The sequence below is a fragment of the Papaver somniferum genome, chromosome 8 (assembly GCF_003573695.1).
Source record: "Papaver somniferum cultivar HN1 chromosome 8, ASM357369v1, whole genome shotgun sequence".
In the NCBI taxonomy this organism is placed as follows: domain Eukaryota; kingdom Viridiplantae; phylum Streptophyta; class Magnoliopsida; order Ranunculales; family Papaveraceae; genus Papaver; species Papaver somniferum.
The window spans coordinates 22,709,344-22,722,559 of NC_039365.1; the positions used below are offsets into that span (position 1 = coordinate 22,709,344).

Consider the following 13,216-nt stretch of genomic DNA (forward strand, 5'->3'; position numbering starts at 1 on the left):
GTCGCTTTAGTCGAGCAGAAATATTTCAACTCTGGCACTCGTTGTCTGAGATGCTTCATCGCGTCTCCACTTTTACTCTACGAACACCGAAGCCAAGAAGGCTTGAACGCATTTTCGAACGATGCTCATATGTGCAAGGGACATACCCTGTATGGCTTGTCCAGCTCCACGAAACGGATGATCTATTTTAGTCAATACTTCTTAGAACACGGTCATCCTGGGTTCATGGGTTCCGAAATTCTTTTCTGAAAAGCTAATAGAATAATCTCCGCTAGGAGTTCTCATCATATGCTGCAGAAGACATGAAATCACAGATGTATCAACAAACAATGCGATATATAAAAAAAAAGAAACGAAATACGATGCACTTATCTGCCAACAGAAGAAAGAAGAAAAATACAACTTTGTAGTGATTGTCATGAGAAGAAGGATCCAAGTGTTCCCATTTATATATTACGAGTTCACAAGATCCTAAAAAGGAAAGGATTTCTTATCTTCCCATATATACAGGCTTGGAATGCGGTTTGAGATCTCAGCAGGCCGTTTACTTGATCTATCTGTGGCCAACCGACATCAACATGCTAGGAGGACGACTGATGCTCACCCTGATGCCTTGTGGACGTGTCCAGTTCCAGGGCGACCTCTATCCTGGTAACATTTGTCCAATCTACCTCATAAGCTTTATTTTCATTTGTTACCATCTAGTGCTCACCCTGCAACAATGTCACTGTTATGTACTAAGAAGGGGACTAAATGTTGATGTTGGTTTTTAGTTCAGGGTTAAAACCGTAAAACCCTATATTTATGTGCCTTTGTTCTGCAAAGAAATTAAGTCATTTAAAGGTGATGAGTGCCTACGCCTCTTTGCTTACATATGTACTGAGCAACTCAGTATACTTATATACGAAATTTATTTAGAATAATGTTGGTTACAACTCCCAGGTATTCTATAAATTTACTGAACTCTCGCCTACGTTATTCACTAATGCATGGATTGCGGAGTATTTAACCTATGGTATGTTCTCAGTTGAACTCTTAATATTGACATGATATGACAACTAATGTTTGTTTTCAGCTGAGTAGCATGAGTTTCCCGAAGTGTCAGGATTAAAATGTGCATGAAAGTACTCAATCAGAAGCAGGCAATATGCGCTTCTCTCTGAGATAAAAATTAGTAATTTTGTATCAACGCACAAAATTCACCAAATTTGATTAATTTTGTGTCAGCTCGCAAAATTCAATTTTTCTAATCCAATTTTATTAATTTACAAAATTAGGTTTTTTCGGCCTGCGCAATATCTCGATCCCTGTTGATCGAGACTAAACCTAGGAAAACTAGGAAATTGGTCCGTCATGGAACTAGTAGTAGCAGAATCCTGCCTAAAGTTGGAAAACAAGAAATAAAATGAAAATGTGACAAGTGAAGGCAGCAGCCAAAGGGGCGCGTCCACACCACTTGGCCGACCGATTTGCCCTAGCTTGCGGCGTCTATCACTGACTGGCCATGCCCCAAGAAACTGACCTCCGGTCCCTCTTTCCCATCGACCAATCAAATTGCTCCAAAGCCGCAATCTACACTTTTGATTAAAGATGGAAATTGGATGGTCGACGTGCTTAGTTTCTTAACAAATTGAAATTAAACTGTCCATGCCAGTCTTAAAATAATCACGGCCGTACGACTTGGAAGGATGATTTATCAAGCTTATCTTCTTCCTGACGTGATCAAACAAGCTCCATGATATTTACCGGCGGTCCCACTTCTATTCTAGACAAGCCGAACTCTTCTAGCTGGCAGGTAGCATCCATGATCGCTATCCAAAGGTAGGCAAGTCACGCGGTTGAAAAAGGTGTTTAACGAGTTAAGACCGTCCATGGAAGTCTTAAATCCATCGTGGCCGTCCAACTTAGCCAACCTAATTGGATGGCTTAGATTTTATTTTAGGCGACCAATGAAGTGCTGATATGCTCACCATCGACTCTCCTTTATCCTTAGCCAATCATTGCTCACAACCTGCCAGCATCACATCAAATAGATCACCTAAAGTAGGTTGGTCAGGCGGCTTTAAAAGCCTTGAATTCAACTAACGGTAGCACGTGGCTGTCGCAAAACGATCTCGAACGTCCAACTTGGCCAGCCAAATTGATCGACCTAGATCTAATTCTGGGCGACTAATAGGATGCCGTCGTGATCATCGACCGCCCCTCTTCTATGAGGATCGATCGACTTGCCCTCAACTACCCAAACGGCTCCTGGAAGCTGCTCAAAGTAGGTTGGATACGCTACTCATAAAAGTCTTAATTAAGTTAACGATAATCAATAACTGCCGTAAATCATCTTAACCATCCAACTTGGCTGGATGATTTGACCGGATTAGATCCAATCTTAGGCGACAACTGCCGCTCTTCTCCATAAGTCAGTCACGTCATCTTTAGTCGACTTACTTGGCTGCCAACCGTTCGACCAAAGAAGGCTGGTTGCGCTCCCAACAACGGTACTTCATATGCATCGATTAATTTAAGTTGCTTGCTTAACAACGATGCCTTATATCTATCGAATATAATGATACTTTATAAATATCGATTTCACGAATAATTTAAGTATTTAACCTCTTACATCAAGTCTCATTCATATGACTACCTACCGCATAGCTTGCGCGTGATTTGTCAAAATAATCAGGTCTTGCCAGCAAGACCCACTCAACAACTTGCTCTATATTACTCGAGATATCAAATATGTCAATTATGAGAAAGTGTCAGGAAAGGCAGACAATTAGTGGCAGTAGAAAAGTAGTGGGTGTAAACCCGACCAGTCTTCCCTCATAGTAGGGACGTGGTGTTCATCATTTTACACGACCCCACTTCTCCATCACTTAACTATGAGATCAGGGTGTGTTTGAGTATGACTTGTATAAATAGATTTTCAATCTATTTCAACCAACAAGAGTTCATTAACACAAGTATCCAAACCTTACATTCTGCAAGTGGATTCTACATTCTGATACAAGTCATGAAACAACCACACTCTTCATATTTCATCATTCTAATCTCAAAACCTTATTTGCTTCCCTCCCTTAGATTAACCCATCTCCTTCATTTTGTGACCGAAGCAAGACTGGAACGACCATTTCTTGGTTTATGACAGAATTGTACAGATTGATCTCTCGAATCTAAAGTGCTCCTGTGCAGTACATTTTTTTATGGTTTAGATTCGTTTCTCGGCGGCACACCCAATTTACCATTTTCAGCAGAATCAATTTTTACCCTACTACACAGATAGTTCGGCTAACCTACATAAACTAGTCATTGTACATGGTTTGGTTACGGTTCATCCTAACTAGAGTATATATTCTGCTATGTTAATCTCAAGTCAAGTTTTTCATCTATCGATGATTATTGATTGCTTAGTTCCAAAGCTATCTTAGCTTAAACCTAAAAAACCTTGACCTTGAAAGTCTATAAAAGGAGAACCTCAAACAATTGGGATCTTCGAATCTCTGGAAATATTCTTTTGTGTCATAGTTGTAAACTAGAGTCGTCATCTCGTTAAAACCCATCTCGGAATTAGCAACTACATGGGGATTCGTGAAGCGAGGTCCAACTATCTTTATCTTAATAGTTAGAGTATCCTGATTTATTTTTTGATTGTTGAGCTACTCGTTCAAACAAGATAGATATAAATCACAAAGTATCTTCATCTGAGACTTTGTGATTCCATAAGTTTCGACTTATGAGGTGAATAATAATCTATAAGATGGAGGTTTGCTAGACTTTGTCTACTGCAATCGTTTTCCTACCTCACCTTGATGTTTGATCAGAATGGAAATCACAAATAGGCTTATGTGTGGGAGGCAGATTGGTTTAAAGTCTTCAATTGAGTTGAAGTAACTCTTAAGCTATAAAGGACGTTAGCGAAGGGAATCATTTGCGCGGAGTCCTACTGGGTTTCAAGATGCGTAAGGAGTGGGAATGTAACTGAATTGCTGTGACGGTTTAATTAGGTCTCAACTACATTCCACTCTGAAGTTCTGATAGTAGGTGTCTGTAGAGGGTTAATACAGTTTGGTGTTCAAACCTGGACTAGGTCCCAAGGTTTTTTTGCAATTGCGGTTTCCTCGTTAACAAAGTTTCTGGTGTCTGTATTATTTATTTTTCCGCATTATATTGTTTATCTTTATAATTGAAATTTCACAGGTTGTACGTAAATGAATCAAAGTAGATATATCCATCCTTGTTTGTTGGACACGACTTGATTGATTCTTGGATATTGATTCTTGAGATCTTCCAAGTACTCTCACACATAATCAGGTTCACGAATTTGGTTTTGTAGACTTCCTGATTGTGAGAGAAAGGGATATAAGCTCTTCGTATAATTTCTTGATTGAGATTCATTAAGTTGAACTCTCGGAATTGTATTCGAGTTTAGTCCATACAGATTGCCTACGAAAAAGTTGGTGGTGTATTTTGGTACTCCACATTTTCACGTAGGAATTTGCTTAAGTAATGAATTTCGGTTACAAAAGAAAATCATTTGTTGAATATAAAGCGGCACACGTTGTGAACTTAGCGAATCAGCTCCATAAGACTTCGTTGTACAAAGAAACCTCACCCGTGTCCAGTGTTCCCTTTGACTATCTCCATCTCTTTTTCTTCCTTTCACCAAACAGCCCACTACTCCAAATTCAACGAGGCACTGAGTTTGTGTATTACCGTGTAACAGCTTCAGCATAGTTTTCCAAAACCACATGCCATGACATTCTACACTCACACGTCCCTTAACCTGGTCCTAAAAATTTAAATTGCAATTCTTCGTACTCGTTGTAATCGTACAGGTCTATAGTCATAACTTTAAAGTGATTTGAGAGACCATGTGAGTCACATTTCGGTATAACCCCTAATAAACTGTGGGGACACCTAATTCAGTGGCAACATTTGCATCTCGTTTGGACAACCCTTTCACCAAACTCTGGACAACCATGAATTACATAATACATGGAATAAATATCACATGTGAGACTTGTCATGCACTAGTGCATAATAATATAATGAACATGTACTTCAAAGACATGGTATATCTCATTCAATTATGTGCATCCTCATATATAATAGCATGCATAGGCTGAAAATATTAATGCATTATACATTCGAGTGTATGATAATGCCAGTCGAAGATGACAACTTTTAGTCCTTCCAGAATACATGCGCAACAATTTATAAGATTATGTCTCAACTATGACTAGTTACGAAAATATGAATCGCTGTTAGCTAAGAATTGCCATCCATTCATTACGTACTTACATAATACTAATTCATAATTTTAAGGATAGGAATAACTCGGAGACGGTTAGCCTTCACTAGTGTAAGTCCAAATTCTTCCTCCATGTCCAAATCCTCTGGGTTCAACCCATTTTCCAATTCCCAGTTGAATGATTGTAAAAGCAACCCCAGCATTAAATGTACCATTTTATGTGCTAATGGTAAACCAGGACAAATCCGACGTCCTGATCCAAAAGGAATGAACTCAAAATCCTGGCCTTTGTAATCAATTTTGGAATCTAAAAACCTCTCGGGGCGAAAACAGGATGGCTCCGTCCATATGGTAGGATCTCGACTAATTTCCCATGCATTTACAAGTACTTGGGTACCCTTAGGGATAATGAAATCATGGAATTTAACATCGATTTCTGCTTTGTGAGGAACTAAAAATGGACCCAGTGGGTGAAGTCGTAAAGTTTCTTTCACAGTTGCTTGCAAGTAAGAAAGTCGAAAGATATCTGATTCTTCGACATGCCGATCTTTGCCAATGATGTCTGAAAGCTCTTGCTGAGCCAACTTCATCTTAGAAGGGTTACGAAGTAGTTCAGCCATTGCCCATTCTACCGTGGACGAGGCGGTATCTGTTACCGCAGCGAAGAAGTCCTGTTTCATAAACCATTTTTTAAGTCTTGTTAGAATCTATTGTATATGGCGCATGCATGCGTATACAAAAATTCACAGCATCTTGCAGGGCTTGGTCATGAGTTCAAAAGTTGGTTACAAAAGTAAATGCCAAATTACAAAGAAAAGTAGCACCAACCAGAAGTAAAGCTTTGATGTCATGTCGTTGAAGCTCAATCCCATTTATAGTGCATGGATCAAGAATCATATCAAGCAAGTCACCTGAAGTACTACTCTTTGTCTCCGTAGACAATTTCTGATCTATTATCCTATCAAAAACCTCATGCAGTACACCAAAATGATTCTTCATACGACCTTTATTGCCTTGCAGATCCAAAAATCTAAAAATTGGAAAATAATCAGAAAGACTTGGTTTTCCTAATTCTGACATTACTCCTCTGACAGCAGCCTGAAAAGTGGAACCAGAATCTGAACTGTAATCAGCTAAATCAATTGAAAAGAAACTATTCGACATCAAATTAAGAAGAGTAGTAAAAGCAACTTGACCAATGTCCACCACAGAGCCAGAACTTGCGTTTCGGTGAACGTGAGAAACAAGGTCATTAAACTTTTGCTGCCTTAGGTATTGATTTGAATCAAGCTTTTGAGGTGTGAAAAGGAGTGAATTTGCTAACTTTCTAAGATGTCTTCATTGAGGAGAAACAGGTAACCATATCATTGAATACTTATGATGATCACCTATTGTAATTACATCTAACACGACTCGACTTGAAATAGATTGATCATGCTTTTGAAACAATTCTTTGGCCACTGTTGAAGAAGAAATGACAACTGTTGTTATGGAACCGAGTTTTAACGTCATTAACGGTCCGTAAACTCCAGCAAGCCGAGCCAGTGACTGGTGAGGTTTATTTCCGAGCTGGAAAAGGTTTCAATGTAAGAATATTTCTACACATAGAAATATCCTTTTGGGCCATGTAATAACTTGGCTAATTATGAATATTGCTAAACATGTAGGTTACAATTTTTGGATCCTTTCATATTCCCTCTTCCTTGATGGACGGTCGAGATTAAATGAAAATTCTAAATCCTATGAACCTTGATCCTCCTTCTACCTATAAAAGGAACTCTATAACCATCAAAATTGAGTTCATGAATTGTATTATTATTTCATTACATTAAAAAAAGGTCAAGAAGGAGAAACTAAGAGTTTCTCAAGGTATTACGGCTGCTACAAAGATCATCGGTCATGTATTATGGATTAGCACTATAAGGTATTTCTCATAGACTCTCTTGCATATTTTATTGTGTGATTATCATGAAGTTCAAGATCCTAAATTATGTATCTATAAAATAAATCTAATAGTTGGCATCAGAGCCTGTGTTTAGAACTCATGATCATCCGATAATGATATGCGAAAATCGTGATGTCTTTAACCTATGTACGTATTCACGTCTATGAGCTTAATTTTCAAGACCAAAAGCAAAAATCCAAATCAGTGTGTAATATGCATAGCCTTCGGTTCACAAAAGCTTATTACCGGATATACATATAATATGTGGAATGATGGGAATCAAAAATGAAGATTACTGGTACTTTTTTTTATTTCTCCGTAAGGTTTATAGGGAAACATGGAAACATTGACGTGTCACCATCATGGCCATGGGTGCGTTATTTTTCAGTGGTCTAAACTTAAAAGAATTTGGACCAACAGATGATGAACTTAAAGTTACGTTTTTTAATGGGCATTAATTGACAGTCATAGGCTTAAGGAAAGTCAATAACGTTTTGATTTCTTTTTTCTTTTCCTTTTTACGTTCAAGTTTTATTATGGAGGGTCAATAATGTTTCGTCTTTAATCTCCATTAAGAAAATTAAATGGACCTTAAATGAACCTTAAATGGACCTTAAATTTTCCTTAAAGCATAACACAACCCGTTGATGTGGACCCTGGCCATTAATTTAGCCTTTGATGGAATTGGCTGTAGAAATGATCTGTTTAGGATTTTCGTCGTTCAATATTATGAATTTTATTAGGTCATTAAAAAAATCAATTTTATAATTAAAACCAATTTATTCGATAATGTTAAGAAATTATGAAGTTGTTTTTTTTATTATGTAAAGAAATGTGATCCAACTAATATGCTTCCGCTTAATTGAAAACGTTAACGCAAAATTTTGAGTTGATTTTTATCGAATGATTTTATAATAGAAGCCATTTTTTTAACACTATTAAATTTAAGTGTATATTACGGTATGGTTTATGTGTATTATGGTAGGATTTTTCTCCCAATGTTAATTTTTTTTATTGTAGGAGATTATTGTCTTTAAGATTATTATGTCGAGACTCTTTAGCTATCGCCACAGTGATACTAGAATATTTATTTATTGTTTATCTTAGCAATAATCATAATGTTATCGTCAATACGAATTCACCAAACCGTAAAGTAAAGGTTTAGCTATTATTGAATTATTATGATAATGGCATTATTGTTAAGTTGTTTGGCAATCATCACAGTGATTTCAAATAATTTTTGGAGCCATAACTATTATATTGTCAAGTGCTTATGATATTGTTTTGCTTAAACATATTAGAACAACAATTACCCACAGGTGATTTGAGTTTACATGTTTAAGAAAATATTGAAGATATGATTTTTATTTTTGATCATATATTATAGATCTGAATCGTTTTACGTCTTGATGAGTACCGATGTCATTCCTCTTCATTTTGAAATTTAAGTGCCCATTTTGACTGCATTTAGAAGAATAAAAATAATGATCATGATTAAGTAAATGCCGCATAATTTATTATTATTTCTTATAAAACGCATAAAAGAAAATTTGCATAAATTAACTCATTAGCGAGTTGAGTAACCTATTACGATTTTTTTCAGATTTTCATGAATATTTTTATTATGTTGTCTAAAACTTATTGCATCCTCTATGGAAATTGATGTTTTATTTTTGATAAGTTTCTCCATATTTATGAAAATGATATTCATTGACTATTTAAAACTTTTCATATTAATTCATCATATATCCGTTATTTATCTTGATCTTTAAGCTTGTATCAGATTTAAACGAGTGATGCATCAAAGAATTTTCTTCAACGAAATTTTATTATTGAATTATACTTATAGACTTGCTTAATGCTCAATTCTGGTTTACGAAAGATTCAATACGTTTGGATAGTTTTCAATTAAAGCGTGTTGATATTTCCACAATTTATGTATGACATGATTTTTCAATAAATGCTTCAGGGTTACTCATAATTGTTTATAATCGACTAATTTTATGATCAGATCAAGTATGTCCATATCATTGAGTTGGAACATGCAATATCACAAGAAAAGCTAGTGTGATATTTGCAATTGTACATGTTTGCTGGATTGTTTAGTTATCACCACGGTGATACTAAAATCTTATCTTGTAAGTGTTGTATATTTTTGAGTCCTTTTAGTTTGATTTAACGATTAGGACAATGCTGCTCACAAGTAGTTTTCGTTCACACGTTGAAACAAGCATTAAGTTTATCTAAATGTTTCATATGATGTGAAATAATATCCACCCACAGGTGACTACAATTCAGATTGTATTAGGTTGAACATATTTAGAATTATTTGAGTTTGTTAATACATTTTAGGACTCGATGCCCACAGGCGACTCTAGTTATGGTATTAAACAAACATAATGTTGTGTGCATGAGAATGTAAGATATCTACAGATGTTTATCATGTCTCACATTGTTCCTTGGTAAGGTTTTACCCACAGGAGAATCTTATTGAAGGTATGTAACTATTGTAAGCTTAATTGCCGTTTATCTCTAATATAAATTTCATCTTTTGTTCTTATTAATTGTAGATTAGGATTATTTTGTAGACTTTTATTGGTCAAATTTTTGGAAGATAAAATTGCTTATCATCCGATGATTTTTCGCGTTATTACGTAGATCTATCGATTGCATTATGAATCTCAATCCGTGGATGTTTTATCGAACATTCATTATTGAAATTGAGAGGCAATTATAGATAAAGTGAAAAATCATAAAGTCTGACAAAGGTGGTGAATATTGTGTAAGGTATGACAAAACAGGATAATATCCTAAATCTTTTGCATAGTATCTTCAAAAGTTCGGAATTGTTGCTCAGTACACAAGGCCAAATTATCCTTGGTATAATGGTGTATAACAAAAGGAAAAATCATACTTTTATGAAAAATAGTTAGAAGCATAATGAGTTATGCATAATGTCCACACAACTGGGATTATATGTTCTTTCTACAACTGTGTGATTTAAATAGATTTCCGAGTAAAGCAGTTTCAAAGACACACTTTGGATTAGAAAGTTTGGAAATCTAGTTTAAATCACCTTTAAGTTATGGTTGTTCAATTGGAGCTTTGTAGGCAAGGGCTTCCATTCCAAATAATGCAAATTGGATTTGAAAACTATTACTGTTTCGTTGGTTTTCCTAAATAATTCACATGGTATTCTTTAATGTTCTAACTGTAGTATGAGATATGTTAACCGAAATTATAAATTCATTACCGATGGCATAATCAGTGGGAGTACGTGGATATATCTGTTCAAGAAATCATGATAAGAATCCTTTTGTTTAATATTTCTACCGATATTGTGAATCTTCTCATTATCAGAATGTAAGATAATGAAAGACCACAAATTACTGATCCAACATTCCATAATATAACTACTGCTAATAAAGAATTTTTTTGATAACAACATAAGAAGGTCTCAACAGAGATTGAAAGAAAGTTATTCATGTTGTTTCGGTGATTTTCTTACGAGAATTTATTATATTTTGATATGGAATGACAAAGACTCGGTTTTAGGTACACAAATGTTATGTGTAATAATTTTGATTAATGGATTGATGCTATGTGAGCAAAAATCATTGGTTTAAAGTCAAGTCTCGGATATTGTTTAATTGCTCGAAAGATACAAATCAGTTGAATGAAAGTGGGTCTTTCTGACCTAATACGACTGTAATAGCAATTTTAAACGGTATAAAGCAAGACTTATTGCCAAAGATTTTACTTCGAAAAGATGCATTGTTTATAAATAATTTTTTCTCTCGTGTCAAAGAAAGACTTATTCAGAATTGTCATAGTATTATTAGTAGCTCAGTATGACCTAAGAGTTGCATTAATTAAATGTGAAAATAGCCTTTACTGATGATAAATTTTAGTCTAAATTTTTTAGAAATCAAAGTATGAAATATCAGCATCCTCCCATAATGGTATATGAAATTCAACAAAACTATAAATGTTTCAAGTTTTGGATGAAATTATTACAGATTTATGCATATACCTCAAGATCAGTGGGAGAAATTCATACTCTTGGTCTTGTATGTTAAGACGTACTACCTACGAGTAGTGATCTTGATTTTATGCATATCTCTATAGTTTTTTTTGAAGTAAAGGATATGAATGAAGCTTACCATGTGATAGTAATATCATATGGATTAATAAAGCTCTCGTATAAGGTATATATCGAATATTCAAAGAATTTTGAGATAATAACATATTTAACAGATTTTATTTCATGTTATATAGAAGATATAAATTAAATCTTCATTACGTCTTAATTATGATATGAAACTTATAACAAGTTGTTGATATGTTAAAGAATCGAAGAACAAATTACAGGAAAGCTATCAAGAGTTTTGAGATACTATTTTAATTTATGTCTTATAATTAGTTAGCAAACCCAACAAAGTTGATTGGGTTTTCAGACTTCAATTTTTGTGGATGTATGGATTCTATAAAGGAAGAATCTATTAATATTAATTCCACAATTGAGTTTGAATATTTATGACTGTGAGACTTAGAGATTTAAGTTTGTCTCTACATTGCTGAAATTTATCGTCTTAGTATCACAGCATTAAAGCACGATATCATACAAAAGGAACAAAACACATGAACCTTGAGTATATATGCGTGAATCAAGAAATTCAGAAACAATAGTTGTTCATGTATCAGTTAAGCACAATTGCATTGAGAGATGTACTTATTGAACAATTACATTTTAAGACCTCTTAAGAAAAGAAAAATCTTAGGTCTGTGGGAGTAATTGATTATTTAATTCAGCTAATTTATGTGCCTGTTTTTGAACACTTTATGAGCTCTTATTAATGTCGTTCTGAATTATTTCTGTATCCATGTTTAGTATACACTTACGTAAACGGATGAATGTTAACAGAAATTGTCTTTCTTTTGAAGACATTACTGGACCATTATGATATCCCAATTTAATGCCTAGTTAAGTAAGTTATTTGTGTTGTGGTACATGGAAGGGAACATGTTGATAACAGGACAATGTGCCACCGCTATGACTCACATGAGTAGTTTGCTTGATCAAGGTATTATGTTAACCATCAAATTTTGTTTAGCAATTATGCGCGCCTTATGTTTTCTACAATTAACCATAATACAAATTATCACATGGACAAGTGGGAGAATGTAAGAATATTTCTACACATAGAAATATCCTTTTGGGCCATGTAGTAACTTGGCTAATTATGAATATTGCTAAACATGTAGGTTACAATTTTTGGATCCTTTCATATTCCCTCTTCCTTGATGGACGGTCGAGATTAAATGAAAATTCTAAATCCTATGAACCTTAGTCCTCCTTCTACCTATAAAAGGAACTCTATAACCATCAAAATTGAGTTCATGAATTGTATTATTATTTCATTACATAAAAAAAAGGTCAAGAAGGAGAAACTAAGAGTTTCTCAAGGTATTACAGCTGCTACAAAGATCATCGGTCATGTATTATGGATTAGCACTATAAGGTATTTTTCATAGACTCTCTTACATATTTTATTGTGTGATTATCATGAATTTCAAGATTTAATATTCCAATGATTTAATATTAGCACTAAATTATGTATCTATAAAATAAATCTAATATTCCAATGATCGGCAAAGATACCGGACCCGGTGGAAAATTTGTATGCGAAAATATTGAAATCCACTAACACATTTTGAAAAATGCACATGAAACCACAATCCACGGAACAAGATTCAAGTAATCCATCTCTTTTCTCTCTCGGAATTAATTAAAATTCTAATAAAGCAGTGAACCACAAACACAACATATGAGAGCACTGGCCTCTGGGAATCCATATAAAAAAAGGAAAAATAAACGTTTATCGTACTGCGAGAGTAACCGTTCATTATTGACGCTTGACCAAAAACTACAATACCCAGGTTCTATCGTGGGTATTGTACCCCATTCACATTCAATATGGTCGGCACACATTCAATATTTTTCTTTTGCCGACTAGGAGTACTAA

At 34.7% G+C, this 13,216-nt stretch overlaps 1 pseudogene; it reads right to left on the minus strand.

The window, feature by feature from the left end:
- Positions 1–5,301: 5,301 nt before the first annotated feature.
- LOC113305256 lies at positions 5,302–7,560 on the minus strand (annotated as a pseudogene).
- Positions 7,561–13,216: the final 5,656 nt, after the last annotated feature.